General features: G+C 43.4%; 1 protein-coding gene across 12 annotated transcripts in view; it reads left to right on the top strand.

Annotated features, from left to right (window-relative positions):
- Window positions 1-26,130, top strand: part of LOC119649951 (zinc finger protein 768-like) — a 122,776-nt gene that overhangs the window by 33,385 nt on the left and 63,261 nt on the right. For 9 of the 12 annotated variants that reach the window (XM_038052386.1, XM_038052380.1, XM_038052378.1 and 6 more), the window contains one exon: window positions 17,653-17,702. The exons of 1 other annotated variant lie outside the window; for it this stretch is intronic. The gene's annotated coding sequence lies outside the window, so the exon portion shown is untranslated. Of the gene's footprint in view, window positions 1-967; window positions 2,296-17,652; window positions 17,703-26,130 lie in introns of those variants that run through there. 2 more of the 12 variants (XM_038052389.1, XM_038052376.1) reach the window with 2 other exon arrangements.

Raw genomic sequence — 26,130 nt, 5'->3', positions numbered from 1 at the left:
TAGAGTCACGCTACGGACACTGGATGGACAGGTGGGAGAGCTGCTTTCCTTCGTGAATGCTACGGGCTGGCTCTGAAGATCTGAGCCGGCTAGACTCTGCCTCCTTGCTCTCATAACAACAGTCACGGTCTTAGGAGTTTGTGACGTCAAAACGGCGCACCACAGCGCTAATTGAGCTCCTTGGAGCGGCCACTGATACCTACCTACCTACCTAAAGAAAGCTAGCATGGTTCCTCGGCAATTATCAGTGCAATTGCAGGTGACCAGTGGTTAGAGCACTAGGCTGTTGTACGGAAGGTCGCGGTTCAAATCTCGCTGGTTGCAGTCGAATTTGTATCGTAAATTGACGTCGAATACCAGTTGACCCAGTTATGAATGAGTACCTGAGTCAAATCAGGGTGACAACCTCGGGCGAGCGGAATGCTGACCACATTGTCTCCTACGGGGCACTGTAATCCTGTAGTGCACCGTTCAATTTTGAATGAATTGGATTGTCGCGCCAACGATATTAGCCGCTGGAGCAAGCTCTCGAAAACTATTATCTCGCGGTTAGGATTATAGAGGCCAAGGATGGTGAATTAGAATCCCAACCAATCGCTCTTCTCGGTTGGCTCGTCCATCAACTTAGACGGCTCAGCACGTGTCTTTATTGCTTTGCTTCTAAAGCTCTTCGGGGAAATGAAACTCCGCACTTACTTTCAGTGGCTTCAATAGCCTCCTCGATTACTGCAAAGACCAAGTTCCCTATTTCATTCATTAGCCCGTTTCACCCCCATCTGAAAGAAAGCAACAAGCGAGTGTCAAGAAATTTCCGTGGCACACTGTACCGAGTGGAGCCCGCTACGCGCACACATGCACAACTGGGCGGCAAAATAAGCGGCAGCAGCTCGAATGCAATCTCCGCCGTCTGCCTGTGTCGTGCCGGCCTGTTTGCGCGCAGTTTCTGGTGTAGTGTGCCGTCCATGGGAGGCAGCCGCTGTGGATGTCGGCGTGACTCTGTCGTTCTCTTCTCGCGAGCGCCATCGGCGGCCACGGAATTTTTTCTCGGACGTCGTCTTGATTACTTTTCTTCGCCGTCGCCTTCGCTGTCGTGCTTCCACCGTCGAGTCCGCATATCGCGCAGTTTTTCTTATTGTGTCACGGCGGAGTGAAAAAAGACGAACCAGTTGGAATCGCATTCATGCCGTGACTTTTTTTGTGCTTTTTCCCGGCGACGTTATCGACTTGCGTTTTTCTGTGTTTAGTGTTTTGCTCGGTCCGCGTCCAACTGCGTTTTTCCGGGCAACCCGGGACGGGATGAGTAGTGCATGCAGGGGCGACCCCGCGCCCGGTCTGTCAGGCTGAGCCTTAGTGCAGGCATCCGCGAAGGAGCTTGCACGCCGTGCGAAAATCGGAGTGGAATCTTGACCGCGGGACGACGAGATCCGCCTGACGGCACTCGCCACGGACGTAGGGAGCCGTGGGCGCCAGTTCCTCTGATAGTGACGTTTGGTTCGCGCGAGCCGCGGGAAACTAATCAAGCGTGGATTGCATGCACGCGCACTTGCATAATGCAGTTCTGTTGCTAGCGCCCGATCTGCTCCGGCTGCGATCAGACTGTCAGTGTCTCGCGTGTCGACTTCCCAAACTTGGAGCCCTGCACCGCCGCGATTTCGAGTGCTTCGCGCGCACTTGGGCAAACGTTCTTTCGGTTTCACTTTCTTTGGCTCGGCCGCCTCAAGAATGCCGGGCTCCGCTTGATGCGAATGCCTGAGCCGCCGCGCCAGTGGGAAAAGACATCATAGACGGCCGCGACAACGGTCGCGTACGACCCACCGGGAAACAAAAACACGCAAAGGAGTGATTTTCGCTCGACCGCTCGGTGCTCCAGTGCGAGTGCATCCAAGGCACAGCGGCGTCGCTGACGTCGTTGCATTATGTGTCATGCACGTTGCCCCGACGCCCTATTAGCGACTCCACGAAACGTCAAAAGCCAAATGCAAAAAGCAAAACGAAGAAATGTTTTCACTTTCAAGACGGCCGACCGCGGCAAAAGAAAATAAACGCTGAACGGCCCAACCGGAAGATTTGCATGTGCTCCAATTGGAACTGTCAGATTGTGCGGGATGCAATGTGTCAGAAGTGGATTCTAGTGTTCGAATTCTCCTCGTATTTGCGCGTTTCGTTTTTTGGGTGGACAGTGTAACATTTTGTGTCGCACGTTTCGCAAAGTGGCTTCAATGTGAATACATTTTATGAGTGATTCCTCCTTTGGATATGTCTACGAGGTCGCTAGCTAGAAAGCAGTGAAAAAAGGTAGGAACTGACAAGGACTAAGCTGATTGGAACAGCTGATCGCTGTCGTCCTTTTAATGGAGTAGTTGGCAATGCCCAGTGATATTTCAAAGAATGTGCAATCATTTCGTTTTGTTGAAAAACATGTTATGTTGCATAAGAAAATGCGAACACTTCCTTTATTTTCTGTGACTAGCCTTTCACTTGTTGAGTTTCAGTTCGAATTCTCGTCGTACATTTCACTAGCATGTCAGCTGCCTTCAAATATGTACGCCCACCCGCCCTACTTCCGGTAGTTCAGTCACGGATTTACCGAGCAGACAAAAGGGCAAGAAGTAATAAGGATTAAACAATTCAATTGCCTTTATATTCCTACCTTCGGTTATTTAAATTTATTGAAATAATAGTAAAGCGAAGGCTCGCCAAATTTGTACAAGAGAATTGTCACCTCCTCCCCGGTGGGATGACCGGCACCACTTCGCCTTCTATTCAACATGTCATCGTCAACCAGCAACAGTACCACCTAAAAAACAAATAATTCGATGCTTTCAATATTCTGTTCATCAATGCAATTGTGACTTATTCCGTCAAATATCCCTCAAAATAACACTTTTGACTCTGTTAGTGCTCAGTCGCGTTTACATTTTGACCGACATGACCTACGGCGACAACGACAAAATATTGTTTATTCATGTTCAAGATTTTTAAAGCAGTAATTATTATCTTTATTGTAAACAAACATCAGACATTAGTGTTTACCATATAAATTGGCAGCAAACATGAAAGGTTCGATGACATTGGGTGTCTTCTCGGTCAAATTATTCATCATCATCATCAATGGCGCAACAACCGGCATCCGGTCTAGGTCTATCTTCATAAGGAACTCCAGCGTTTTGCGCCGAGGTCCACCATTTCGATATCCCTAAAATCTGTCTGGCGTCCTGACCTACGCCATCGCTCCATCTTAGGCAGGGTCTGCCTCGTCTTCTTTTTCTACCATAGATATTGCCCTTATAGACTTTCCGGGTTGGATCATCCTCATCCATACGGATTAAGTGACCCGCCCACCCTAACCTATTGAGCCGGATTTTATCCACAACCTGACGGTCAGTTTGTACGTCTCGAATCGTTCTTCCCATGATGTCGATATCGTCAGCATAGGCCAGTACTTTGGTATATCTCTTGCATTTACCTCAGCATCACGGATCACTTTCTCGAGAGCCAGGATAAAGAGGACGCATGATAGGGCATTCCCTTGTCGTAGACCGTTGTTGATGACGAATGGTCTTGAGAGTGATCCTGCTGCTTTTATCTGGCCTCGTACATTGGTCAGGGTCAGCCTAGTCAGTCCTATCAATTTCGTCGGGATACCGAATTCTCTCATGGCCGTGTTCAGTTTTACCCTGGCGGCTTTAAAGTCGATTAATAGATGGTGCAACTGGTGTCCATATTCCAACAGTTTTTTGATTGCTTGCCGCAGAGATAAAATCTGATCTGTTGCTGATTTGCTTGGAGTGAAGTCTCTTTGGTATGGGCCAATGATGTTCTGGGCGTATGGGGCTATCCGGCCTAGCAAGATAGTGGAGAATATCTTATAGATGGTACTCAGCAACGTGATACCTCTATAATTGCGGCACTGTGTGATATCTCCCTTTTTATGTATTAGACAGATAATGTCTCGCTGCCAATGGTCAGGCATTGATTCGTTGTCCCGTACCTTGAGCACAAGTTGATGAACCACTTGGGGTAACTGGTCGCCTCCATATTTGCCTAATTCGGCTGTAATTCCATCCGCTCTTTGCGATTTATGATTTTTAAGCCGGTGAATGGCACGGACTGTTTCTCCTATACTTGGTGTTGGCACTATTAGTCCGTTGTCTTCAGCTGGGGGGACCTCTAACTCGCCGATGTTCTGGTTGTTCGGATGAGCATCGAGGCTGACTTGTTGGTAAAACTTCCGCGCCTGGTGCGGTTGCTCCCTGTACTTTTCTAGTTCACAGACTTGTTGGTTCTCCCAGGCTTCCTTTTTCCGTGTGTGAAGTTGCTTCTTCGCTCGACGGAGTTCGTGATAAGTCTCGGCGCGTGCCCGCGTTCTTTGAGAATGCAACATTACTCGGCTGGGGCCAAGTATCTTTGTGGCCGTATCAGGAGGTTGCGAAACTCATTTGTTGATGCTTCATTTCCGGAATATTTGTTAGCTACGGTTATTGCGGCATCCATTTTCCCTTATAGGTATTATTCAGTGTTGTGTTGTGAATGTCTTCAGTACTCACTCTTACCTGATTGTCAGAGGGGATTGTAGCTATGGGACGTATCGCCTGAATACAGGCTCCGTCCCTACTTGACTGTTGAAATCTCCAAGTATGATTTTGATATCATACTTGGGATAGGCTTCCAGGGCCCGTTCAACTGCCTCGTAGAAAGTATCCTTCTCCGACTCTGCAGTCTCCTCTGTAGGGCGACAACGTGAATGAGGCTTATTTTTCTAAATTTGCTTCGCAAACGCATAGCCTTTCACTTATTGCTGTTATTGGCTTTGAAAACAAGCCAATAACAGCAAGTTTCTTTTTTTGGTTGACTAAGAAATCCACTCCGAGCACATAGTTTATTGGATGGCCACTATAATATACGGTGTAGTGGCTCTTCTCCATTAAACCGATCCCTGTCCAGAGTATTTCATGCAATGCTGTTCATCGGCCTTATATTGGGACAAGGTATCAACTAGCTGCTCGGCAGCATTCAGTCTGCACATGGAACGCACGTTCCATGAGAAAATGATCAAAGTGTTATTCCATTCGTCGTTTTGAAATCTATCCTGTCCGAGGCTCCTTCCGTGGCTTCGTAGCTTCAGTTTTCCGCGTGAGGTTGTCAGCCCTACCTAACCTGGAGGACCAGTTGATACATTTTGTCCCGTTTTTAGGCGCCGGAGACTCGCCTTGATCCTTCTCCATCTGCAGCTTTTCATTACGAAAGAGGTCCTAGCGGTCACCACGTGGAGGTGGAGATAGGGTTTGGTAGTAGAGTTGTTGGTGTTGGTTGAGCAGGCATTTCCCAGGTTTTATGCTCCATCGTGGGTACCAATTCACGTTTCGCCCTGGGACCTATACTACCCTTTGACCTGGCATTAGTTCGATTGAGAAGAGTACAGAAGAATCACAGTCCCGCTCGAGAAGGAACACCCCGTATGAATTATGATGATGAAGTTTTATTGAAAAATACCCGACTACTTCAGCATGAGCAGTCGCACGATCAACAGGGACATCGAAATCGACAATAAATATGATCACTAGGCGATATAAGTATCACCCATATCATGTACAACGTGTTTAAGCCCTGATGCCTACGGACTATGGGTGCAGTTTTTCTGCAGAGAGTTACAAAAAATAGGAAGGACCCGACCTTTTTAGACAAGGTACTATGGTCGGATGAAACTATATTTAAAAAGGATAGCTTTATGAACATGCATAATTTGCATAGTTTTGCATAGAAAAATCTTCACTCCATCCGAGCAGAAAGGTTCCAATACCGATTTAAAGTTAACATGTGGATCGGTATCTGAAACGAACATGTCATTGGTTGGTTCGAAGTACCAGAAAATCTGAACTGAAAAGCTTACAGTTTTTATAAAATGATCTTCCAGATTTTTTAGAAGATGTTTCTTTGGCTACACCCCGATCCCTGTTGTTTCAAAATGATGGCTGCCCGGCCCATTACGCTCGCAAAGTGCGCCATTACCTACACCTAAGGTACCCCCGAGATGGATTTGTTAGCCTATCAGGTCTCCAGATTTGAAACACCTAAATTTTTTTACTAAGGTTGCATACAAGAAAATGTTTAGGCAAAGGCAAAACCAATAAATATATCTATGAATTACGAAAACTAAGGGGCCCAAGAGCTGAATGTTCAAAAAATGAAAGATATGCAAATAGGTGTTTTTTAAGATGGTGCGCTTGCATTTACGTTGTGTGGTAGGCAATCCGACCATGTTGTTTAATTTTTGCGACGTTAAGTAAAAACATTACTTTAAACATGATTCGATTTAAGACTTGCGGTTTATCAAACGCTGCCTCACCTCTGCCCTTGGACCAGCGTGACGGAAGTGGTTACAAGGTGGTATTTGCTCCCTTTCATTAATTCAAAAACGCGTCATGTATATGAATTATAACGAACACAAATCCGCCTTGTAAAATTGTAGGCCTAAGCCGCCCGAGGCTAAAATAAAATTTTTCCTAATCCACAATATGATTTAGCTATCATCAAGACTTACCGAGAAGCTTGTATTCTTCCTGCATTCCTTTACTTGTATATATGGTTGCCATTCACTGATTGATGGGCATAGCCCGCGAACTACCCTGCCATCGAGTACGGCCCGCTTCAATTCCATCCAGGACATCTCGAGAATCCTGCACTCCGTCTCTGCTCTCCCGTGCCAAGTGCTCTTTTCGGAGGGTGGATTCCACAGTATGGCATAGCCAGCAATGGGATTGTCCCCGTCCTCAATGTGTGACTAAACTCGTCCACGGGAAACTGGCCTGTGCGCCGAAAAATTTCTTTGTTCAAAATACTATCAGGCCATCGCACCTCGATGACACGTCGCAGATAAATTTTGACGAAGGCTTGGCGCTTTCGAGTAATAGGGCACAGAACAGTTAACTTGATCTTAAAGTTGATGTTGCATTTCCAGCATTTAATGCGTCTGCAGGCAGAAACGACCAAGAGATATACAAATTGATCAATGTCTTCGATGTTCTGACCAATTAATGTAGATAGAGAAATCGCGATGACCTGTCAGATTGAAACACCAACAAGACGAAGGTCCTTTCTTCATTCCGACTCTACTTGCCTCTTTTTCCAAATCCAGAACCATTTGGCCAAGGTGCATGACTCAGTCAGAGACCAAACATATGTCATCCGCGTAGTCGCGGTGTTTGGGAGAACATGTCATCATCCATTGAATTCCTACACGTCTTCCGGACAAGGCAGCGTGAAAAATGTCACCGATAACAACAAGAAATGATATCGGTGACAGGATGTATTCCTGGCCGAGTCTGCTCTGGACCCCAAAATTCTCCGGGATTTTATCTCGGTGCAGCACGTGACATTTTGCGCTATGTGACGATTCAGTAATAGCTATTAGTTGTCCCTTAATGTCCCTCTTGCATAGAGCACGCCAGATATACCCCCTGTTGACACTGTAGGAACCCTTCTCCAGATCTGAACTCTGCACACTGCTTCACAATGACGGACAGGGTGTTGAGGTGGTCAACCCGGGCGGTTGCAGAGCAGAAACCAAGCTGCTCTCTGTCGATCAAGCTTTTGAGATGTTTCAGGATTATTTCAGCTATTATCTTTGCGACAACAGTCAACACAGGTGCCTTTCTTTGGAGTCTTAACGATTATACAATTCTTCCATTCTCGGGGAAAGGCATCGGATTCCCTGGATTTCCATACGAGTGGATGTAGTAGATCTGCAGAAAATACAGGTGCTGCGATGAATAACTCTACGGGGAGACCGTTGAGCGCAATATTGGAACTCGGGTGCGTCACGTCCGCAACTAGCAACGGTGAATAGAGCCTTCAGTCCCTTTCATTTATCGCTCCGCTTCCATGATTTCACAGGCAGTCACATCTTGTGATTCCTCTTCGGGATCTAACCGACAGACGACCTGCGTAGTAACAGGGTAAGGAGCATTTTGGATGGCAGCCCAATGTTCATAGACATTCTAAGGTGGGTTACTGAGGGTATCTGCCGCCCGTTCAAAAAAATGGCTCTCCCACTGTCCAGTGACAGCTGGATCATATAAGTGATCGATCAATGTTCGTCAAAATATAAACAAATTGCTCATCCGTTCCTGATGAGGCAATGCTTAGAAGTGATATGCTTGATTCTTCGATAATGCGGTTCGGTTCCGCGTCATCGGCCAAAAAGGAATTTTTACCAATATTTCCTGACAAAGTGTTTTTCACCCAAATGATACATTTGACGCCCCCGCTTGCTGCATTAACCTGCTGGGGATGTGGCATCGACTGTCTTGAAATAGTTTTCCTTGCGTAGGTGATTGCAATCTACAAAATTGGCGTTCTAAAACTCGCCGATTTCTCAATTTTGTAAAAACTAGTCTCAGCAATAGTCAAAGGGTAGTATAGATCCCAGGGCGAAACGAGGATTGGTACCCACGACGAACCCGGCAACGGAATAACGATTTGCGCATTTTTTCATAGAGCGTGCGCTCCCTGTACAGAGAGCAAATTTAGAAATATTAACCTAAATTTAAAAATATAATAAAAAAATATATAACGTTCACGCCCCTACATAGGAGACAGCAGAGTCGAAGAAGGATACCTTCTACGAGGGAGTTGAGCGGACCCTCGAAGCGTGTCCCAAGTATGATATCAAAATCATACTTGGAGATTTTAACAGTCAAGTAGGGAGCAGGGGGGTAACAGACTGCGCATTATTCAATTAGCAGTATCGCACGAAATGGGTGTTGGAAATACTTGGTTTGCGTAGAAAGCGGTCCATAAACATACGTAGGCTTCTCCAGACGGGACCACTTTAAACCAAATTCACCACGTGCTGATTGAACGCTGCCACCTCTCAGCCTTGATGAATGTCAGAACATATTAGGGGGGCCAATATAAACTCAGACCATTATCTCGTTGGCATGGTGCTCCGAGCTCGAATTACGACACCACCTACAGGAATAGTACAGGAAGCAGGATGAAGCCTTATACACTTCGATATTCATCCTGCCAAGACAAAGAGGGAAATCTGATTTCCGACAGAATGTGCATATTGGAGCGATGGGTTGAGTACTTTGATCAACTACTCAACAACTAAAATATCGGCGAGTTGGAGGTCTCCCAACTGAAGACGGACAGATGCTGCCAGCACCAAGCATTGAAGAAACAGTCCGTGTAATCCACCAGCTTAAAAACCATAAGTCGCCAGGAGCCGATGGAGGCGACCACACCAAGTGGTTCCTCAACTGATGCGCTTGGTGTGGGACAACGAATCAATGTCTGACGACTGGCAGCGAGATATTATCTGTCCCATACATAAAAAGGAAGATACCACGTAGTCCAGCAATTATAGAGGTATCACGTTGCTGAGTACCATCTATAAAATTTTCTCCGCTGTCTTGCTAGGCTAGAACAATCCGAGGTGTACAGTCTACCTTCATCCAGATCTTGGGCTGTACATCAATGAAGGCAAGACAAAGTATATGGTGGCAACGTCAGCACACAAAAACCAACCAACCAACAACATCAAACCACACTGGTCAAACGAGAAGGATAAAGATAGGAGACTGCAACTTTGAGACCGTTGATAATTTCTCCTATCCAGGGTCCAAAATAACAACCGATAACAGCTACGACGATGAAATCCGCCCACGATTGTTGGCTGCCAACAGAGCCTATTTCAGCTTACAAAAACTGTTTCGCTGGAAACGTCTTACCATAGGGTCAAAGCTCTTACTGTACAAGACAATGATCTTGCCAGTCCTCATGTATTCCTCGAAGAACTGTTGGCCCCGTTCGAGAGGAGAATCTTCCGAAGAGTTTTTAGCCCCCTACATGAGGATGGACGATTCCGTAGCCTACACAATGACGAAATCTATGAGCGATACCATGACCGTCCGGTTGTGGATAAAATCCGACTCAATAGGTTACGGTGGGCGGGTCACTTAATCCGTATGGATGAGGATGATTCAGCCCGGAAAGTCTATAAGGGCAATATGTATGGTAGAAAAAAAAGACGAGGGAGACCCTGCCTGAGATGGAACGGCGACGCCAGACAGGTTTTAGGGATATCGAATTGGTGGACCTCGATGGAAAACCACGGTGTCTAGAATTCCTTATTAAGGCATGCCTAGACCGGATACACGATTGTTGCGCCGTTGATGGTGATAATGATGAAAAGGTGGTGTCCGAGGGGAGAGTCCGTCACAGATTTCATTCTTTGATGTATTGACAAACCAAGTGGCCTACAGCATCATTCGATATCTACTGGTCTTCGGGGTATTAGATATCTCATTGATCTCGTTAACGGCGTTGAAAAGAGCGCTCGGGAGATAATATGTCAAATATTACTTCATGATATGATGATGCCTGGAACGAAAGGGTGTCCGGATTCAGTGTTACTGAAATGTTTCTCTTAATTAGGAAGTAGCTTAGGAAAGGGGTGTTGTTCTTTACGTTATATATACTAAGAGAACCGAGTTAAAACCAGGTTGGGGGCCATGGAAATTCACGTGTATGTCAAATTATAAACCACGCCTGGCAATAATGGGGAGTATAGTGATGAATTCTTCCAAATCGAAGGGTTAATTAATACATTAGATGGACGCGACCTATATGAAGACGGAAATATTTTTTCAGTGAGATTATGGAAATCCTGAGCAATGTAAGAGTATTAGCAAGAAGACTAAATGTAGGCTGAGCAATTCGATTTAGACGGCGTAGAATGTCATTGCGTTTACGCGGGCTTAGTATGAAGTAGCTAACTGACCGTGTGTCGCAGACTCCTGGATGGTTCTCCTGTGTATGTTTTCCCATCCCATGCATCTCATAACTGACACTAACACCATAGTAAATTCGCAATTTTTTCACGCCCAAGTGATTGAAGAACGTCGAAGATTATGCAATGCTTTTCTTCAACGATCATAATTCAAGCAATACGCCGAGAGACGAATTGCCTGTGTGTAGTCTTGAGTGTTAGGCTTGAGAAAAGCTGGATGGCAAGAAATAGTGCGGTACACTCCGAAAAAGCATTTGGAAATGATGTTTTTTTTTTGTCTGTACGGAAGGGCTGAAATCTGGATAACGAGGTCTGTGAGGGTAATGGAACTTGGTTTCACACATAAGCGCCATTTGTGGGACTTTCATATGAGAGAGTGCGATACTATCGGCTGATGCTTCAGATATATGTACTCACGAAAGAGGCAAAATAGAGTATCGTCCTACTGATGAGTGAGCCTTTGTTTTTTTGATTGATTTCTAAGGTTGCCTCGTTTTCTGAGGAGCATCATTGGTCATTATTGGTAATCGTAATATGATGTAAAATTAGCGCCTTTGGTTGTGTTTCAGCCTTTACTGATGTATCTTATAGCAGTCGAAGCTCTGGTATGACATGGCGGAAAGCTACACTTTGCTGGAAACGAGTGTCACATTTACAGTGGACTGGCAAAATGAACATTGCAATTTTAAGATTCGGAGGGTTTTTGATGTACACAATTTAATTACCCAAAATAATACTAAATTTTGGTTACTAGCCAGTTGGATTTTACAAATTATGAATTACGAGTTGTGTTTCATGCCTCAAGCCTCAAACTAGATGTGCCTGAAATTTCCACTGCGCCATTCGCTGAAACCCGACCCGTATGTATTCCCAATCTTATGCTAATCACTCACATGAGTGGTAAAAACGCGACCGCAAATGTATCACATCTTTGGAATTTCCGTTCGAAATCATCCCATCCATCGCCAGATACATCTCGCGACATGCAAAACTATTGGGGAAAATCGAGCCTTGGAGCTGTAAATTGGTGAAGTTGAGATTTTAAATTTTTATTCATCGAGGCGAATCTGGTATCCCCGCTTTTGCCTAAGATAAGAGATACAGTCGGACCAGCCGCTGACTAACAAATGCTGGGCAACTATTGTGTTATTTTTATGAGGAATGCCGGCATAGTGATTCGTTCCTCATGTTGGATTCGCTCCCGGCTCAGACTGACTCAGTCACGGCTAGTCTTCTATTGCTGAACACACGAGGCATACACCTACCTACCTGGCCGTTATCGCTGAGCAAGTTCAAAGAAAATGACCGTTCTCCGTCGACTTCAGTACCTCCATCCACAATCTACAGAGCCCGCGGAGTGCTTCCTACCATAAATGTTGTCTGAGAGTATGGTTCAAGTAAAAAGTGAATCTCTCCTCTTTCTTTTCAGATTCTTGAATATACACGGCTTCCCTCGCATAAAAAAGATTTTTTTGTTGAGACTGGATTCTGTCTCGTGTTTGTGTGTGTCGGTGTCGCGATAAAATCACCAATTTTTTATACGAAATAGAAATGGTGAAATAAAATGTAGTTTGTGGTAGGTTCGGGTTTTTTCCATAAAATTATACTTTTGAATATTTCTGGCCATTTTTTTTCATATTTTTTTCAGTTTGCCATTGATTGTGGATGCAGATACGAAAACAAGATAGAACACGAAGTAAATGATTAGGTCAAATCGAGGGCAAACTTGTTTTTCAGACTTGTCCGATGACGAATGATAGCAGAAACCGGTCGCGTTCTGACATCTTGATAATCTTTTCTTAATTTTTCTCAATCAGAACTTTGCATAAAAGTCGTATTTCTCCAGCAGATTGATTTTTTGATGGGTCTCGAGTAATATCCAACTTATGCGACTTCAATAACGTCCAGTGGAATGCCAAGACTGGAGGTCAATGAAGGGGTTAACTCTAGCCAACCAAATTGTTCCTTATTCGTTAACGTTTTCGGAAAATAGAATTAAATTTTCTTCGTTCTTCAAACGAAATTCGCTCAACATCATTGCTTTGGACCTTCACCTCGAACTAGACTATTCAGCAAAATCCATTTTGTTTGACCATTTGGATATGCAGGTCAATGAAGTTATATTTCGCGAAAATAGCGATGTAGAATGAATCGAGAAATTCAATGACCCACACTTAAAATGTAGGGAAGAGGACAGGCATCTAAAATGTTAATCAATAGATGTAAATTGTGCAAGCCATTGACCCGTAGGGAAATTTGGGCCAGTCGGTAGAATTAATTCGCATTCAAATCAGTGTGAGGAGATCAGCGTACAAATGCCAACACCATCACCAACACTGAGAAAAATAATGCAGTGGCGGTTTGCACTCGATGGAAAACCCTTTCAGTATAATAGAAAATATAAGGATCTGACTCTTGTGGACGCGCCGATATTGTTGTTTTGGTAGAACGTCTAGAACACTACCTCCGAACCGTTTGATACACTATTTTAGGCCAGATCTATTCGAGCCTCGGTTACCCTGATGTCTCTCCTATCCATCTCCTTTTTGTTCGCCTTAAAAATGCATTGAGCGCAACGTGCCACTCTATTCCTCGTGGCCTCACTCTCCAGGATGACCTCAGTTCTGGTGTTCGGGAACATTTGACACCCTTCCTTCGACAGGCAATGGTGATGGCATTCCCATATTCTGCAAAAAAAAGTATCAGGTATCATCATCCCATAATAATAACAATAATATAATCATTAGCGCAACAATCCAATGGGATCAGGGCCTTCAAGTGTGTTAGAGGAATTCATTCAAGACCCTAACGTACACTACAGTACACTGTAGGGAACAATGGGGTCAGGATTGCGCTCGCCCGGGATTATTATCCCAATTTGACTCAGGTACTCATTCGAAACTGAGTCCACTGATATCCGACATCCAGTCACGTTACAAATCCCTCTGCCACTAGTAAGATTTTAACCGCGACCTTCCGCTACCGCATCCCAGCGCTCTAACCACTTAAGTCATCCGGATACACATCATCCCCTCCTCGCAGTTAATGTAGTTAGGTGACCGTGATTTCCCGATTGTGTGCAGATAAGACTAAAAAAACAGTCAACCTCACCGTGCTTTCGTTTGAATCACGGCCACACGTTTTTGATGACATGTGCGGTCTATTTATCCCTCGATTCCCGTTCACAGGGCCATGGGCTGAGATTGCAAGCTTTTCCTTGACAAATGGCATCTTCCTTATTTTTATCACCAGGTATGTATGCCTGCGCCATCTCCAATTAGTCGGAAAATCACAAACATTGTAGCTGCAATCATATCTGCGGTTTTGCGAATCTACTCGAAGAAGCTCATCTTCGGGCCTATCATGATGCCGATATAGTCTACCGCCGACTTAGACAAGATCGCTAATCTACTGGACGGTACGCTGACGGCATCTTGAGAGTCGCCTTTCCCCTTGCTTATCAACACAAGCCTCGCGGCCTCCCACCAGGGGGAAAGCGCCCACTATCGAACATGTGAGATCGCCTCTTCCAGTTCTTTTACAGTGGAGAGTGGGTTCTCAATACTATCCCTGTCATCGAAAGCGCCAGCTCGGCTGGGGTGAATAGGAAAAGTGCCTGTGTGATTTTTATCATCTTCACTGCTTCCATGGAATAGTGTGACCGATGGGTTTTGGCAAACAAATTATACGCTAGGCTTATTTACGCCTTTTGAAAGGGCTTCTGCCAATTTGCCAACGTTAATTTTGCCAATATTGCACTCGAACGTCAGAGCCACTCATTTTCCGGGAAATATTCCAGTGCCTTCTATCTTTGCACCACTGACGCTCGGACTCCTTAGCAAAGGTCACGTCAGGAATAGTGCCCTCGCAACCAGGGCGTCAGAATATCAAAGTGTTACGGATATTTGAGGCAATTTCGACAATCTGATTGAGGCATGCCCCATTCAAAGGCTCTCCAACTAGAATTCTTCCGTCCATGTTTTGAATCTCCACCTCCAAGGCGCCGAGCAGGGATTATGTCCAATATTTGTCTCTGGAGTTGAGATGTAACCCCACTTTAAGTTGATCAAATCTGGGTAATATCTTTCTACCGCTTCCTCCACCTTCTCTCTGTTGGCGAGAGCATCCAGATCCCTTATCTCCAAGGAGCACATGAATTCTAGTCTGGAAGGCTTTTGTGTCTAGAATGCTCTGCATTATCTAGCAAAGTGTATCTTTGTCAGTTTTCGATAAAAATTCGGCGGATAGATTTAACGACGAGTTATCGCAAAACTTCCACGAAAGGTCTCCCTTCGTTCAGCTTGATGAGAAGGTCCTCTAACCATAGTTTGCCCCTTCTCTTTTTCTTCAGCGCTGATTTTGTTCCCGTAGTTTACTTCGATTACTACAATGGAGTCATTGCCGTTGTTATCCAACTTACTTTCTTGTTATTGCATTTTTGCCTTTTTCCAACACTACTTGGTACGTTTGCTTGCCATTTCACAGAATTCTTCTTACTGTATTCTTGCCGGCAGATCCAAGCCATTTTCCCATCGATTCCAGTTATCAATTGTTCTTTCCCCCTTGGCGGGCTTAAAGGTGCCGCATTTTGTCAAGCTAGGGGATGCGTTAGCAATGTGCTTTTTCCCTTAGCTTCTCTTCGGCTATATATCGGGTTTGCGGCTGGTTTGTAATAAGGTCCAGGAGTTTCTACTTTTGATATCCACGTAGATGTTTCCGTAGCCTACATAACGACGAGATTGATGAGCGATATCACGACCGTCTGGTTGTGGATAAAATCGGGCTCAACAAGTTGCGGTGGGCGGGTCACTTAATCCGTATGGATGAGGATGATCCAGCCTCGAAAGTCTATAAGGGCAATATCGATGGCAGAAAGAGAAGACGAGGCAGGCCCTGCCTGAGATGGAGCGATGGCGTAGGTCAGGACGCCAGACAGCTTTTAGAGATATCGGATTGGTGTACCTCGGCGAAAAACCGGGATGTCTGGAGTTCCTTATTAAGGTAAGCCTAGACCGGATACCGGTTGTTGCGCCGTTGATGATGATGGTGAAAGAAACATACTTCTTCACTTGCTCATCAGGGAGAATGAGGAACCAACATAATGTTTACTTCCTATTTTGTAGCTAGAGTAAGTGAGAGATACTATCCGAACCTTTTAGTTCTAAGTGAATTAACATAATAATGCAGTCTCGTATTTGAATCCTAAAATTATAGCACTCTTCTCTCTCCCTCCTACAGTGCTGCTTTAGTTTGGTAAGCCAAAAATAATAAACGCGAACCCGCGGTCGCCCTTTTGATTGCGAACGTGGTCCTTGTCCCCTACCTTGGCAGTAGGCAAGCACTTAAAATAATACAGGGCGACTGGGTAAAAGACACTGCAGTAAATTTGGATTTAAGGGGGGGGTAAGGTCAAATCGTACAAAAAAAGCCATGTTTTTGTGATTTTTTTTCTAACGACACAGTTAAAATTTATTTACTCAACCAATGGTACATTAAAGTATGACATTCGAAGAATGTTTCATCAAATTTTTACAAAGAAATATTAAAAAATACGGCAATGGCAGCAATTGTTCGGACGTGTCTCGAAAAAAAGTTGAATTGCGGTGCCCCTCATAACTTGGTGCTGGATCATTTGAAATCAAAAAATCAAAGTTCATTCGTTAGATAATAGTTTTTCCCAGGTAACGCTGTCGAGTTTTTTTTTCCCCCAATTTTTTTTCATTTTTTCGAACACTTTAAAGTGAAAAACACAATTTTGTGGAAAAAAATCGGTTAATTTGTTATTGCAAAATCAAAATTATGAATAAAAAAAAAAAAACTCGACAACGTTACCTCGTAAATGATGTACAGAAATAGTGTTTAAAATTTCAAAAGGATCGGTGCAGTAGTTTTGGAGTTATCAGGGGCACCGACTTTGAAAACGTGAGTTGTGGGAAAAACGCTTTAAAGTTTTAATCACAAAAAAATCTAGTTAAAACGTTTATAAGCGAATTTTATCGACATACCTCACACTGAGTCATCAATGCCAGGTCCATAGAGGATGTTGCTATCATCGATGATGTCTAATGCATCTTTTTGCTCCGGCCTACGAAGAATCCTGCCTTTTTTGGTTTGTCGTTCAGCTTCAGCTCGGGGCGTTGGGGTTGGTTCGGGTATAGGTACAAAAATCCGGCAGGTATAAAAATACTCATAACTTCGTCAATTTTGCTCCAATTGACTTGAAAATTTAACTTCAGATATTACGGATTGAATTTCGAAAATAAAAAAAAAATGAAAAAAAAAAATTAAATACCTTAGCCCCCCCTTAAGACATTCGTTAACGCGGGGATCACAAAGAACGTTAGCTTCATTTTGCAATTCACCGTTGACTGATAGCATTGGTCCGAAATACTTAAATCGCTCAGTTGTGAGCAGGCCATTTATACTGGCAATAATATTGCCTGTTTCATTGGGGTCTCTGTTTTATTTCGGTTCAGTCAGGGGCTTAGTTAGATGAGACTGTCGTTCCAGTATCATAGTAATTAATTTCCTTATAGGTAATCTAATTGAATTGCTGCATTATAAATTGCTTTTGACTCCGAAAATGTTTATCATTTCTCCGTGATTATCATGCAATTTTTTGTCAATTTCATAACGCAGTTCTCCGTGGGCTGATAGCGTTGACACGAGATATTTAAATCGCTGAGTTCTGGGTAGGTCACTGGCGCTGTCAGTGGTTGTGCCTGTTTCTTGGGGATCGGTCGTCAAAACTTCAGTTTTGTTTAGATTCAATCTGAGACCGTGTTGCATGAGGCGATCAACTGTTACTCTATTTTGCCTAATCTAAAAGTAATTCTTCTTTTCTATTTTTTTTTCAGATCTGTGATTGAAATTTTGGAATTTTTCCTGTTTAAAATTGAAGTGCAAGGTAAGTAACTACCAACAATCGTAATGTCTCTTATGTGTAGATCCAATGCTTACTTGAAAAAATCCCTATTTTCATTCGCCAACTGAGTTAGAATATCAAATGAAAAGACTTAATCATTAACTCATTACTCGAAAACCGCAGTTGCAGTTCGTGGTCTTTTAATAAGGTCATTACACTATCTATTCCCTTTAAACTATTTATCATTGATCCATGACCGTGGCCGAAATTTGAACTAGCGGTCGAGATTGCACTGTCCAAATTTAATAGGTCAGCAAACAATGAAAAGATTTTTTACCGAATTTCTCATTCTTAAAATTGCTAAATTTTGTCTGACCAGCAATTCAAGGGACAATTTATTGATTTTTGCCTTGAACATGACTGATTTGTTAGCTGTTGAGAGAGCCGCACCCTTGTAATTTTGCATACGTGTTCTACGGAATGAATTTTCGAGGCAATTTGTACCTAAAATAAGAGCGGAATCGAGCTATTTTGTTAATTTATATTTCTTATCAAGGAAAGCAAACTCTTATTAGTTGTTATTAACCTCTTCTCTGCAAAAAAATGTATATGTTTGCCCACAAATGTTTGATTAGGTTTAACTTCGGACTGTTTCCTGGCCAGTTTGACGAATGTCATTTTCAAAATTAGATAATCTGCAAAAAATAGCTAGACAACATTACCTGATGTCCTGTCCCTTCGATCCTTCTGAGAGAATCGCATATCCCCCCTCCCCTTTAAGCGCCCGGAATTTAAACAACAAAAGTAGTTTGTTGGCCGAACTCCTTAATCTGCCAATTGTGATGAACCGAAGGTTTGGCGATGCTGAAAATTAGCATTACAACCAAAAGATCAAAGTTATACAACAGAAGACGAAATTTGATGGTTCAGGTCCACTAGCATATTAACCCAGTTCAAGCGAAGCCCCTTCACCTGACATTTCTCCTACCACAGGTGTTACTTAGCCCTAAGAGGTCCTTCCCATCTCCCCGCCTTACTAAAAGGAAATACTTATCCCCTTTGCTGATGTTATGCAGAGTCCTTGAGGGTTTTACGTGAGCATCTGTCTGGATGAGTTAATCCCACGGTCTTCTTAAGACACGGATTGATTTTGTGACCACAATCAAAGCCCTGCTGAGATAAGCAACAACGGTACCACTCTGTACCAAGTGCATGGCTTAGCATTCATACTGGTGGATGCAAGATCTACCTAAATTCCTACCGAACTAAGGAGTACGGCACCCGTGTTGAAACGCAACACCACGCCGAGACCCGAAGATCTCTTCTCGCTTGAGCACAACCACAACCTCCATGAAAGTCCCACTAGGGGGGCCAACCGCAAACAACCAAGCTGTACTCACATACAACGGGAGCTCACCCGAAGTATGAGAGTCCAGGGGCTATCTCGGTTCCTATGGTACCAGTATACCCCTGATGAGGTTTCGTGACCAATTTGCCACTTCAGATGAGTCCCCGTGCAGACTCGGATCTGATCGCCCTGATTAAGCCTTTGGAGCATTCGCCTGCTGCATCACGCCCGACAAGCCAAAGTGAGTACAGCGTCTCCCGGTGCCAGGTTCTCCTCGGCCACTTGGTTTCGGTTTCGCCGGCAGAGTTGCCGCCCCGTCTTCCTCACCGCCACCTCTGAACATCGCTGATGTTATGGAAGAAAAATTAAGTAAGCCGGTTGATATTTTCTTTCATTGATGTGGGTTTTATGTTTCGAATATTTTGTGATTACTACGATACTTAGCCATTTTGGGGTTTTGAGTAATAAGGGGTTACGAGATAGAGTGAAAATTTCGGTTTAAAAAGTTGTCAAAACTGTCCATACATTTATTGTGTGGTTGGAGTCATGGTCGCACAGTTATCATCGCCCTGAGAATCGATCCAAGGAACTAAGGATCATTTTTTTTTGCCTTAACAACACACATTTACTGACTTTCAAAAAAATTGCAATCATCAGTGCTAACATAAAGTTAGCAAAGAACAGCGTCTGTAGATTATTCGCAATGGACGGGCGCAAATCATTCACTGATCAGTAACCGGTGCTATAGCTTCAAATGATACCAAGGGTTTACCAGATCGTACTGACGTACGACCAAGAGCGACCACATATGTAGCTGGACAAATTGATTTTCGGAAAAAATTCTCAGTTGAAAACCTCGCCCGAACTACCTTACAGAATAACATGCTCTTCACGGAGAAAAGCACCAAATGGTACTGGGGGGAGTCTTTGAGGTCCTTATTGACAAGCTAGTTTAGTGATTAGGCATGCTTCGTCGGCGGCTCCTGAGAACCTCTCAGACGTTCGAAAACTGCGTAGGAGAATTTCAGCAAATTGTAAAACCAACACGACATTACGAATTGACTTGGTTGAAATTGTGCAGCGAAATTTACTTTCATCATTAACAGGGTGTATGAACTGTGTTGCCTGCGTTAACACACATTTGGAACGCCTTGAACTGGGTTTTCTAGTTTACTTCGCCGACAACTGGCTGAAGTGAAGCTTCAGGGGCCGAACATTGGTGGAACTGTTTCTGTGTTGATTTATTCGACTTTTCCCTTACAGATTCTAATATACCAGATCTAAGAAACATCCATTTTTATATGCCAAAGAACCTAAATCAGTCACAACGCATTAAGCAAGCGATTATCAACAGTGCTAGGTCCTAGGTTTAATCCGAGTGTAATCGTGAGGTTTTCAGATCACTGTCTCACTGTGTATTAGGTTTTTAGCGAGTTACAAACAGCGCGAAAAACATGATCGTATCTCTAAAGACACGTCTCTTGCATTTCATCCACAATGAGCACAATACCATTTTCCGAGTCTCCTCATTTTCAACAGATTTTCAGCGAGGCCGCATGCCTAGTATGCTTCTAAACTTTTTTCACTTGTCGATATTTTTGTATCTGCCACCTTGTAAGCAAATAGACAAGTGAGAAAATCGCTTTAAAATTTAGGGAAGAGATCAAAAGACTGGAAGAGGAAGCACGACAAGCCGAAAGACATGCAAAATTTATGGAAGAGATCAAAAGACGGGAAGAGGAAGATATAAGACACCACTTAAAAGACTTTAAGATCTGCAACTGTAGAACAGAAGAGCATTCTGGAAGTATCAGACCAGCAAACAGAAGGTTCAGAGTGTTTGGAGGATGCCCTCAGGAAAGCTATGGAAAAAAAAAAGGTAACTGTACAACTGCAGGATGCAAAACTGATGGACCAAGAAGTGATTGACACAGCGTGAAAACGCCAATGAGGTTCCAAAGTCGATGGAAGAGATGGTCCAAGACGTTGAAAAATTGCAGGAGGAAGTTGACAAGTTGCATGAGGGTACCAGTCAGGATATTGAAAAATCACGTGGAGTTATCAATCAAGAGGGGACTAAAGAGGATGAGCAGAACTACCGAGAAACAGTAGACCATGGAGAAGAGGTCATAAGTGAATATTTAAAATGGCAGGAGGAAGCAATGCGAGAAGGTACGAAACAGGATTAAAAAATGTCTAACTAGGGTGAGCATACCGGCAGAACACTGCAAAGCCGGAAAAGTTGCCTATTCAAGATGTTATAAGTTGACAGACGGAAAATGTATGCCGAGAAGGAAGTGGTAAGAATTTGAAACCTTTTAAGGACAGAGTTAGCAACAGGCATATGCTGTACGGCAAGGAATTTAGCGACAGAGTGCAACTCGCTTAGTGAGTTGAAAGCAATGGTTCGCCGAATTATAAAATCGATGAGCGTCCTACTTGAGCATGTTTAAAAGCGACTGTTATAACTGGAGTGGAGGAATCAAAGTAACGCGGAATTATAAGAAGCGTCGCTGGAAATGGAAGAAATCAGAAGAGATGGATAAACGGACACGGAAAATGCGAGATTTGGTATAATTACTGTGAAGAAAGCGAAGTGAAAGATAAAAGAAAATTGAAAAGTAAGGAAGGCGCACGAGTGAGTATCTCACAGCGATCCAGTAGTGTTCATCATTTGAGTGCTACGGTAAAGAAAGAGCTGACTTTCGGGCAAGTAGGCTGTGAAAAAGTGATAAAAGTAAAGGAAATAATTATTGTGGAGAAGCAGAACCAAAGAGAAAGCTGGGAGGAACTAACGTTCAAAAGTTGCATAGTTAAGGTTTCTGCCGTACGACAGCAGAATCTTCAGCAAGTGGGTAGATACGTGTTCAAGGTCTCGGAATATAAAGGTCGTGAAGTCATACAAATATTGATTGTTGTGTTACGAACAATGGCATCATGAAGAAGTAAGCAGTGAGAATTGGATTGGATTTTTTCGGGTTAGATGCTTAGGATCAGATCGCGTGAAATTAGGTGAACAGCATGTCTTTGCGAAAGGGCCGAAATGACGAAAACGAAAGTACATGCTCTTATGTAAGATTGGAGTTACATTCGGGAAGGAGTTTTATGATTAAGATGAAGCCATCACCAGGGAGCGGTATGGGGAAATTGCACCTTGCTTATATTAAATTATCAAAACCTGTTTGTGTCTAGTGCTACCCAACCAAATGATAGGAGTCTACGTAAAGCAAATCATCATCAACGGCGCAATAATCGGTACCCGGTCTAGCCCTACCTAAATAAGGAACTCCAGACATCCCGGTTTTGCGCCGAGGTCCACCAATTCGATATCCCTAAAAGCTATCTGGGGTCCTGACCTACGCTATCCCTCCATCTCAAGCAGGGTCTTCTTTTTTTACCACAGATATTGCCCTTATAGACTTTCCGAGCTGGATCATCGTCATCCATATGGATTAAGTGACCCGCCCATCGTAACCTATTGAGCCGGATTTTATCCACAACCTGACTATCATGGTATCGCTCATAGATTTCGTCGTTATGTAGGCTGCGGAATCGTCCATCCTCATGTAGGGGCCATTTTTCTCTCAAACGCGACCAAGAGTTTTTTCTTGCTAAGAACCCAAGTCTCCGAGGAATACATGAGAACTGGCAAGATCATTGTCTTGTACAGTAAGAGCTATGATGAGACGTTTCAAGCGGAACAGTTTTCGTAAGCTGAAATAGGCTCTGTCAGCAGACCAGCCGTTTCGACTATTTTTGCGGCTTTGGCCAAGTATGTTTGTGGCTGTATTTTTGATAACATTCTTCAGGTGATTGTGAAGATCATTTGTTGATGCTTCATCTCCAGGATCTCTGTTGACTGCCGTTATTGCGGCATTCATTTCCCTCTTATAGGTGTTGCGGAGGGCTGTGTTATTGATAGTTTCAGTGTTAATTCTTACCTTATTGTCAGATCGGATTCTGGGCGATGTTGTTATTCGAGCTCGAAGCACCATGCCAACGAGATAGTGATCTGAGTCTATAATAATAATAATCCTTGGGGCAACAATCCATATTGGATCAGGGCCTTGAAATGTGTTAGAGCACTTCATTCAAGACCGTAACGGTACACTACAGTACACTGTAAGAGGCAATGTGGTCAGCATTGCGCTCGCCCTAGATTATTACCCTGATTTGACTCAGGTATTCATTCACAGCTGAGTCGACTGGTATCCGACGTCAAATTACGATACAAATCTGACTGCTACCAAAGAGATTCGAACCGCGACCTTCCGTACGATAGCCTTGTGCTCTAACCACTCAGCTATCCGGACACATGATAGGACGAGTCTATAATACCCCCCCTAAATATTCTGACATACAATATTCACCAAGGTTGGGAGGTGGCGGCGTTCGATCAACACCTGGTCAATTTAGTTGAAAGTGGTCCCGTCTGGAAAGGCCCACGTATGTTTGTGGACCATTTTCCGCGCAAACCAGGTACTTCTAAGAACCATTTCGTGTGACACTGCTAATTGAATAATCCGCAGTCCGTTATCATTTGTATTTTGATGTAAGCTGTAGGAGTCAACGTATCGGCTCAATATGGGCACCGTCTCTACTTGACTGTTTAAATCCCCAAACATAATTTTTATGTCATATCTGGGACAAGCTTCGAGGGTTCGTTCTATTGCCTCGTAGAAGGTATCCTTCTCCGACTCTGCAGTCTCCTCTGTAGGGGCGCGAACGTCAATGAGGCTTATATTTCTAAACTTGCCTCGCAAATGCAGAGTGCATAGCCATTCGTTTATGTTTTCAAAGCCGATAACAGCAGGTTTCATATTTTGGCTGACTAAAGAACGTACTCCGAGCACATTGTTTACTGAATGGTCGCTATAATATATGGTGTAGCGACTCTTCCCCAGAAAACCGGTCCCTGTCCAGCGCTTCTCCTGTAACGCTGTTACATCAGCCCTATATTGGTATAGGGTATCGGCTAGCTGCTTGCCAGCTCCATCTCTGTACAGGAAGCGCACGTTCCATGAGAAATTGCGCAAATCGTTATTCCTTTATCGGTGCCGGGTTCGTCGTTGTGCTATCCGTCCAGTTCGAGGCTCGTTGTGTGACTTCATAACTTCGGATTTCCGTGCAGGGTTGTCAGCCCTACCCAACCCCCAACCTGGAGGACCATTAGGTACAATTTGTCCCATTTTTAGGCGCGGGAGATTCGCCTTCATCCTTCTCTGTCTGCTGGTTTTCGTTAAGAAAGAACTCCAAACGGTCACCACGTGGAGGTGGAGATAGGGTTTGGTAGTAGAGCTGTTGGTGTTGGTTCAGCTGCCGTTTCCCAGGTGTTATATTCCATCGTGGGTACCAATCCACGTTTCCCCCTGGGACCTATGTAGTATACGTCTGTTGACCACGTAACGCAACACTATTAAGGTCAGAAAGAACTTGAGTTTAATTCGAAGTGCATTTACTAGTCACCATACTTTTCGACTTTCCACACTAAATTGGTTCTTTATTTAAGTAAAGATGTCAGCGTTATTTCATGATTAGTTGTTTCTTGCATCCATATTGAAAAGTTCTCAACAAAACGTCTGGAATATAATTTTATAAGACTAAATTAATCCTAAATTTACGAAAAATTGCAAATTTATAGCTTTAATAGGACTGGGAAAAACAATTTTCAAAATTTATAAAAACGAGAAGTTTGGTGTAAAACATAACATTACTGATAGTATTTCCCAAAGGAAATTAACATAATAAAGTGGTATAATTCATACCAGGATTGAGGGATGAAAGGGGATGTTGAAATTCACAAGATGATAATTATATAAGGAATATAATACAATATATCGCGTTGCTGATAATTTCAGAATATCAAAAATGTGTCCGCCAATTATCAGCGCTAGTGCGTAAGGAAACTGTAAAACCTTCAATACGAAAAAAACAAGCATTCCATCTTACTGTAGTTGTAAAATTGTTAAAACAATCGAACCCCCCACCGTGAACGATAGAAACAAAAAACGCTATTTATCTTTTATTGACTCCAAAAATAAATTTGCTTTATAGCCTGCAACTGCCATACTCTCTACATAATCCCTTATCGAAGTGATTCATCGTTGATAAAAACCGGCCGCGTAAAAAACCCCATCTGCAAGTGGTGTCATTACTGATCACGTCAATCACACTCGTATCTACTACCCAGAATATGAATTCAATTGCATGATAATTCTGCGGTTTTCTCGCCATTTCAAATGGAAAATTGTATTTAAATTTCATCTATTTCATTGCATCCAGTGGCCATCGGAATCAAGTGTTTTCAGAAGACCAGCTTCATCGGAGATCATGATTCATTACACTCGTACGAGGCATTCATCCGTACACCTACATGCGCGGAAAAAAGTAAATAATCTACGTACATTTGTAATGGATAAAAAAGTCATACATATGCATAGAATTCGCAGTAATTGTTCACGTACGAGTATCTAGAAGAGTTTTAAGAACCTCGCAACTGGTATTTTGACCTAATTCAATGTCAAACCACCACAATCCGAAAAGTGTGAAATTGAATGGAAGAGAGTTAAGTTCTTCAATGGGTTGAAGGCTGTTTTATATTACACTCGGACTGGAAGCATCGGCAATAAAATTACAGAAATGGCACAGGGTGATTTACACTTTTCGATAAGTCTAAATCTTACGTATTTATCTTTCATGAAATCACTTAAATTGATCTCAACAGATTTTCATTTATTGACGCTAATTAAGTCTGCCATTTGAGCTTCCTATTGTTTCCGGAAAGTGTGATAAGTTGACTGCCTGAAAAGATTGCATTTCCATGGTGACCTTCAAAACTCGGTTCAAAGTTTGTCTGTCACACCCGATTTACTCGGAAACGGCTGAACCCATTGTTACGAAGTTTGGTGACAACATGTGGTCTGCGTATCCCTTTACATGCATGGTTGAATTGAAAATTGTGCATAGAGAGTTTCTCACATAAGATGAACACAAATTGTTTTTCTTTTTTTTACTGGGGAAAATCTAACGCATCTAGAATCTAGAACACGCATGCCGGACTCTTACCGACTAAAACCTCCCATATTTTCTCCACACTTTCCCCGCGGGACCACCGTTCTGGTA

Source organism: Hermetia illucens, chromosome 2 (assembly GCF_905115235.1).
Source record: "Hermetia illucens chromosome 2, iHerIll2.2.curated.20191125, whole genome shotgun sequence".
Lineage (NCBI taxonomy): Eukaryota > Metazoa > Arthropoda > Insecta > Diptera > Stratiomyidae > Hermetia > Hermetia illucens.
Note: the sequence above shows the minus strand (reverse complement) of the source record. Positions and strands in the feature narration are given on the sequence as shown.